The sequence below is a fragment of the Fragaria vesca genome, linkage group LG5, assembly GCF_000184155.1.
Source record: "Fragaria vesca subsp. vesca linkage group LG5, FraVesHawaii_1.0, whole genome shotgun sequence".
Taxonomy (NCBI): domain Eukaryota; kingdom Viridiplantae; phylum Streptophyta; class Magnoliopsida; order Rosales; family Rosaceae; genus Fragaria; species Fragaria vesca.
In genome coordinates, this window is record NC_020495.1 from 14,224,321 (window position 1) to 14,232,528 (window position 8,208).

Genomic DNA, 8,208 nt, shown 5'->3' on the forward strand with positions numbered 1-8,208 from the left:
AAAAAAACAAAACTGTACCAAACTAGGCCTAAATGTACCAAGTCAAATTAACCCATTTTACTTTGAAAAAAAAAAAAAAATAATATACTTAAATTATTACCCCAAGCATTTAATAATTCCACGTGGTTGTATATGAATGGTTGAATGGCCTGTGGGTGGGCTTAGCTGATGTGGATAAAGTCATTCTAGGTCATTTCATCAAGTGACCTGGGTCAGTTGGTTAACCTAGCCAATGACCTGGGTCATTCCAAGAGCCAACATGGGTGGAAGCCTGATTTTTTTTAGGTGGGTCACTTTGCCTATATGGCACGTGACCAGGGTTAACCAAAATGCAACGGGTGAACTTGCTCTTACAAGAAGACGTGATTGGCTCGATGCGGTAACACTTGATCAATCAAACAATTTCAACTCTTTCCTTCCTCCGATCTCCAGCTCTAAGAGTACGGCGTACGACGATTATGAACCTTTGTCTTGCAACGAGAACAAGGAGTTCATAGCTTCATTTGGAGTTACAGGTCCGATCAGAATCGACATAGTTCCTCCACCGCATTTTGACATGATCATCGTCTTCATCGATGAGCCAGTCTCCGACCTCCGGTGTCGACTTCACCATCGGCATTGACGTGCATCGAGAGTAGTTTATCGATGAAGGAGAGTACAATAGTTGGTTTGGTGGGATACTGGGATTTGACATTAACGCCCTCACGTATAACATTAAAGTGTGATTTTTACAGTTAACGATGGTTAAATTAGATATTTACTTATGTGCCCTTCAGATTTGAGTTTTGTGGACAATACAATGCCATGTATCAGAGCATATTGGGCGTACAAAGTTAATGGGCGTGTTCCAGCCATTTCCCTTAATTAGTTAAAATTCAAATCTTAATGACAAGAAAGAGGAATGGCGTTCGTCTTCGTAATCATCATTTATTTTATTTTTTAATAAAGGGCTGGTATGACTGTTTTCAAGCCTTGATTAATGAAACTATCGAATACAATGGGGACATTGAGCTTAAACCCCTGATTATAAAGATTTAAAATAATATCAGAAAAATATCTACAATACACAAGTACTTAACTAGACACCAATTAGCAAATAGTACCGCTCTAATGACAACTATGTTTACTTTCACACAACGGTGACATACTGGAAAGATCATTAGATATGTAACACGTTTAGACATCATAATGTCTAATAATTCAACTTGCCAACTATGTTACTGCATGAAATTAGATCTAACGACACTAAACTTCATCCGACCACTAGGCGGCAACGATCATTTGACGAAGCAAGGAACTCGCCGCCGGTTTAGAGCAAACAAGGCACATAGAGTGCACTCACAAGCACGAAGCCCGACTAGCCCTACTAAACTAATGTAGGGATTTATTACAAGCTTAAGGCGCAACATTATTTAATAAGATAAATAAACTAAAACACAAAAGAAAACGTATAATACCAGCCCAGACCTAAGAAGAGGGTCCAAACCCAAGCCATAGCCCAAGGACAAGAGGAAACCACAACCGCCATCGTAGGCAAACCTACTCCACCTTGCCGATGTCAACGAACTATCAACATCCCCGCTCGGCCATCTCGATTGTGTCTAATCAAATCCAAATTGCAACAAGTTCTTCCTAAGGTCAGATTCGTACCCAGATCATGTCCAAGAAACCTTATCCAAATCGAACCATCACATCCCCAAGCTTGCCACCATCCAGATCGAGTCAAACCTTGCCACAAAGCCGAGTCCAACCACACTATGTCGATCAACAACTGTCGTCATCGCTCCCCCGAAGCAAGCTGCATATCAGCCCAGAGAAGTTCAAGCCCAACCTCAGTAGACGCCTAGATTTCCCCTTGTATTCCCTCACAATTTGTTGACCGTAACTCCCTAATCTGGACAGGAACCTGACTAACAAAGACCCAACACAGTCCACATCCACAAGGGGCTGACACAGGCCCATCTGACGACGGCAAAAAAGCTCGCTGTGGGACATGGTGAAAAGAGCTCCTTTTCGCTCCCTATCTCTAGGGCTTTTTGGGGTTCGTAATCTCCATTATTTGAATTACTGAGGTTTGTCACACGTGAATAACAACAATAAGACACATCCCCCCGGCCTTGACATAATTCTCCAACATGTGGAGTATCAATAACAACGATGCCAATTAACAAAGTCATTCTTTTTTTTTTACCGAGTCCTATGATATCTTACAACTTTAAACTAATGACTAATCCGTTCTTGTCCTAATGTTTTTAGGAGGCCTCAAACAACAATGTCACAGATCAAACAAGAGTTAGGGGGGTTCCAAACCTTGACGCTCAACCACAAAATCACATGTTATGGTTAATTTAGCAACAATGTCATAACAACACTCTTATCAATTTTGCAAGTTTATTTTCCTCCATGGATCCTTCTTTTTTCTTGCCTCGCCTAAATTGTAAGGTTGCATGCATGTTTGGGTCGATTCCAAGATGGACCGTGTAATACCCCGTACCTAAAAGGTTACTGTTTGGGGTCATGAACTTCTGTGGATTTTTTTTATTCGCGCTTGGGGATTTAAATAGTGATTGCTGGAGTTTGTTTTTGAGTTTTTCTGAAAACGGTAAATAGTGTATTTAAAACTCCGAAGTCGTGGTACACGTTTATACGAGCTCCACAGGTATGCCCGGATTATTTTCCGGAGCGACGAGTTATATTCTTTGAATTTATGAAGTCTACAGTAAATCTTCAATTATTGTTTCTTGTAACTGTTTTACCGTAAAGGACCCAAAAAGTTGACTTTTCGTTAAGTCGATAATTTGGGAAAACTTCCTTCATGGAAGTCGTAGAGGACGTTAATACGAGCTCGTGGACACGTGGCACGTTTAAATCAGAGTTCGTATAAAGAAGTTATGGTCTAAAAACGGAAATGTACTATTTTGGTAAAGGGTATAAAAAGAGAGAGAGAGAGAGGGAGGTTCTAGAGGGGTCGGTTAAACCGACCTAAGCAACAAATTAAAAGAGAGAAAGGAAGGTTCGGGAAGAGGGAGGAGAAAAACCAGTTCAGACCCAGACCGGGTCATTCTCGACCCGAACAGAGTCAGCGGGTCAACCCGACTGGTTCTCCATTTTTCGGCGACGGCGAGGAGAAAGAATGGTAGCGGCAGCTTCCTCTCGTTCTCGTGGTCATGCCCATGCCCTTGATTTTCAGATAAGAAGTCTGGAGTGAGAGATTCGAAGTGGAGAAGGAGAGGCTGGGTTGCCGGCGAGTCTTCGATTCCGGCAGCGTCGACGCCTCTCACTGGTATGGATAGCTTCATCTCGATCTTAGGAACCTTTCCATGTTCCTGGTTTTCGAAGAGAAGCTCGGAGGAGGGAGAATCGAAGAGAAGAAGTTTTGGGATTTTCCAGCGAGGGTTTGATGCTTTCCGGCCACCGGTGAAGACAAGTGAGATATGAAACTTGATCATCTTGTTGAGCTCTACCTTTTTATATAATTGGAATTGAGATTGGTTGAAGTTTGGAGGAAGTTGGGTTTTTGGCAGAGGAGGACCGCCGTGAGTGCCGCTGTGCACGACGGCGGCGGTGGTGATTTTGGGCTGCCTTAGTTCATAGGTTTTATGGAACTACTTTCTGAAATTTAATTGATGATTATGATGTTTTTGGAATTAGTCAATTTGTGGAGATGGCAGACATCGTTTACTGCAGTATTCTTGGCTTTTCTGTGTTTGATTATTTTCAGTAGTTATGAATCTGTGAGTATGATTATGACTGCTATATATGTTCGAGTTCCATGAATTTGAGAATTTGGAAACAGTGGGATTCCGGCAGTGAAGTAACTATTCACGGCGGTGGCTATGGTGTTGTTGTGTTTAACTTAAGCTGTTGTGAATTGAAGAATTGGGATCATTTGCAGGGTGTGTTGATCATAATAGACGTGTTTTTGGAATTAGAATAGTTGGGTTGTGGAGGAAGTTTGAAATTGCTGTACTGGATTCATTTATTTTGTTCCCTGTTAATTTGGTTAAGTTGTTGGTCAATAAGAAGAAGACGGGGTTGTGACGGTGAGTTCATTATATTGATGAAAGCATGGAGTTAAGGACTGTGTGAAATTAGGAAGAGAGTATTTGGTGTTCACAATGGTGGTGGTAGTGATTATACTTAAATTTGGATTTAGTATAATGTTAGAAAAGTTGATGAGTGGTGGTTATGGGTGTCCAATGTAAAATCAAAGATAGGTTAGTAATTGAAGTGTTGATATGAGTAAGTCTAAAGGTGAATTGGAATGTGACGATGAATTTATGATGAGCGAGCATGGTATGTAATTAGGAAACTATCGGAGAAAGTGAGAGGAAGTGTGGGATTGAGAACTTGGGTGTCCTTATCAATTTGAGGACTTACATCCACAGAAATTCCAGATTCGATAAAGTTGTTATTGAAGGTGGAGAATTAGTATAAAATGATGAATTACGAGTGGCTTGATCCCTTTAAAAGGGTGCGTAGGCAGCCCGATCAAGTTTTGGGTGCAGCCGTAAATTAACAAAATAAAAATTTAGGTTCCAAACGCAGCAAAACTGCTTTGTTGTTTTGTTTGATAATGAGATCCTATCTCATTTTCGATTTAAGATTTCCTTATTTATTTTATTCGTTTTTTTCTAACACCTGGGTCAGGGTGTTACAGACCGAACCGATTCGGTCTGAATAAGGTGGTTCAGATCAGATCTTGGTCATGAGAAATGCAACTTTTTATGGACACATTCCGTTTAAGGAAGTTCGGGTTCAGGTCGAATATCTTGTTTTAAGAAAATGCGAAAACCCGAATAACCCTTGGATTGTACTAAATCGATTCTAGGCCGTTAGATTGTTAGGGTTAGAAAAAATTAAAACACTAAGACTGCAACATGACTTCTCTTCTCTTGTTCTCCTTCGACCCTTCCTAGTTCCTCTCTCGCCTCTCTTAGGCTCATTGTCTCTCGGACTCTCTCCTTCAATTTCGTTTGCAATTTCGTTTGCAATTTCGTTCTTCAAGTCTTCAAGAGGTAAGCAAATGGACTCTCTCTCTCTCTCTCACATTTGATTTTGAAGTCTGCAGTTTTTTTGATTTCGAGTCCAATCGAAGTTCAGTTTCATTCTTTGATTTGAGACTTTGGGGTTTATGTGACATTTGCCTCAAATTCAATTGTTTGTATTTCGGTTTGTTTGCCTTAAATTCCAAGCTTTTTGGACCTGAAAAGAACCAAGATCCAAACCGGTTCTTTTCAGGTTCAATTCCATTCAGGTCTTGTCTTTAAAAACGCATAAACCGAACCAAAAATTTTATACAGTTCGGATTGCGGATCTTATTTTTGAAAAATGGATCCGGCCTGAACACAACCCTACTAAATTGTCCCCATCTTGTTTTACAAGAAATCATTTTTGCAAATGATAAAGCCTCGATCATTTCACTTCAAATCAGGGATGAATGTTAAATCTTGCATGTTTTACTACCTCATGGTAACGTACCAAATTTTACGTAATTTAAATAGAATGTTATCACTTTCTCTTTGCCTTGCAGCAACTTTTTGACCATCTTTCCAACTTTGCCACTTCACGTAGGTCACCAAAGTACTCCATTGTTCCATCTTTTTAATTCGCATCAGCATCCTCTCTTTGGCTAAGCTTTGTGTTTGGTTGTCCTTGACTTCTAATCTCATCCGCTGTTTAAAATCCAAAGGCTGTTATTTGTCCAACCCATAATTACTCAACATCTGCATTTTCAAGGCTAACGACACTCATTTTCACGTTTATCTCCGTCAAAACTGTTCCTCTTCCCCTGCACTTCATTTCTCTGAAAATCTGACTTTCTCGTTTTCTTTCCCATTCCTCCTAAACATCAAGAATCAAACACAGTCCCTCATCTTTTAGCCATAGTTTTTCCTTTCGAAAATGCAAGTTCAAGTGGTGTAGCTGCTGATTTCAAAATTGTTGTGAAGCCCAATTAAAGAAGCTGAATTGATAAGTTATCAACAATCGAATTGAGGAGCTATCATCATTTGGAATTATAGAAAAAATGAAAACCCAGCGATGTTTCTTCTTTTACCGCCATATGGGTTTCATATTGCTTCCTATCTATTGAGACTATCTTCTTCTGCCATTCACAAATTTTATTGTGGTCTGGTATCTTCCAGAAATTTATCTATCAAGTATCTTCCAGAAACTCAATTCCTACTGGTTATATAGACTTATAGGTAATCAATAACATAGATGCATGAAATTCCAGCAGAAAGATATCTAATTTTATATATTACATCAAAGATTAAATCTAAACTGCAACTTGTTCAAAATCCCTAATATCAGAAGGAGTGGAATCAAAGAGATGGGTGAGAGACTGAGAGTCTGAGGCCTGAGGGAAACCGGGCTCTTCGTCTCTATGCCCAGAATCACAAAATCTCAAATTGAAATAGGTGATTTTTATAAAATAAATGGTTGTATGGTGATCAGAAATCTGGGATCCTCTCCCTGTTAATGTCTTCCTTTGATCTTTCTAATTGATCACCATAAACAGCCATCGACGCTGATATAAGATCAACCAAAAAAAAAAAAAAAAAATTTACAACTCTTTGTCCTTGCTACTCCTCACTTTTTCGTTCTCTTTGCAAATACTACTAACAAGAACTGAAAAGAATAAAAGAACACTAGCAGAGAGATGAAGAAGACGATGAAAAGGAGAAGAGACGGCTTTGTGCTCTTGAAGGAGGAAAGAGAGGACCAGCAAAAGCTGCTGGTCGGCAAATCTGGATCCGGAAAGAGACGAGAAATAAACGTCTAAACAGACGTCGTTCGGCATTAAATACTTATTTAATGGGATTTTATTCTTGTCTGGTGATGTGTCAAATTATAGGCCATTAGATATCACATGGACGATTCAGATTAGAAGTCAAGGACAGCCAAGCACAGAGCTTAGCCAAAGGAGAGGATCCTCTTTTTATTCAGCTTAATTTGTTTTACTCGGAGTTCACTTCTCTAACTTTTGAACGAACCCGTTGATGATATCTTGAGCTTTCTTATCTAAAAGTTTTTCTTAACCAAGAATTTTAGTTACCCTACATCAATCCCTAGCAGAATGCGAATAAATAAAGGGTGGTCGAGAAGTCAGTACGGCATTTTCTCAGCAAGTACCGACTGTACTACTGTATCAGTTGACTATAGATATAGAACATCCCACTCTAGTTATAGCTCTTTTGAAGCCAACTAGAATCAAACGAATACAAAGGTTCGGGACTTGGGACCTGGAATATAAATCAGTTTTATTCGTTTTTCCAGTAGATTAGATTACCGAGTAATCAAGAATCCAACGAGAGAGATCGGAGCATATATAAATTGAAATATCAAGGAAGCTAGCAAATAGCAAGATGATCCATGAAAGCAATCTTATCATCTATATCTGATCTCGATCACCTCGTTTATGTATAAATTGTAATATGAAAGTTTAAAGGTGTAGATGCTGCTTACCTTATTGTGAAAGCTTTGAGCCAACTGAGGTCTGAAGATACGTACTGATGAGCTGAGGGGAGGAAGTTTCGAAGAAAGTTCGTATTATAGCCACGTCAGCTTCAGATTTGACCTAGCTAGCTAGACAGTGACTCCAAAGATATCGATGAATATTCTCCGATCCGGCCGGCCATGGAAACGTACTATTGCAGCGAGCTAAGGGATGAGCTAGCTTCGCACCAGAAAGCTAGATTGAGCTGCTGGGAATAAAGGTGGAGCATCGATTCTGATGGCCATATCTATGATATTCAAATAAAGGAGGAGCATCGATTCATATATATATATATACACTTGAGAGAAATTATTAGTTTGGAGTAGATTTTGACATCTGGAACCTATTGATCGAGCAACTCCATTGGAGAAATTGCGAGGAAAATGTTGCTAGTACTGTCCACCACAATACATGGCCATTTGCATGACTTCTTCCATCCACACATCTTTCTTTGAGCAAGTTAACCCCACGGGACCTCTCTAAGACAAAGAAATCAATTCTATCATTACTCAACTACATGTTTATATATATACTAACAAATCGAACACCATATATGTATGTATAAGAGAGAACTTAAACTGCTGACAATGATCAGGAAGCTAGGCATATAAATCAAGGTAAATCAAATATTAATATTTGGGTATATATATATATATATATACGGTATTTTCTCAGCTGCGGACGTCCGCACCTAATTTTTTTGTGCG

General features: G+C 39.4%; 1 non-coding gene across 1 annotated transcript in view; it reads right to left on the reverse strand.

The window, feature by feature from the left end:
- The window catches only part of LOC101294267, a 14,904-nt gene extending 7,173 nt beyond the window's left edge, over positions 1-7,731 (reverse strand). The window contains exon 1 of the transcript XR_184677.1: positions 7,471-7,731. This is a non-coding gene — a transcript (uncharacterized LOC101294267). The remainder of the gene's footprint in view (positions 1-7,470) is intronic.
- Positions 7,732-8,208: the final 477 nt, after the last annotated feature.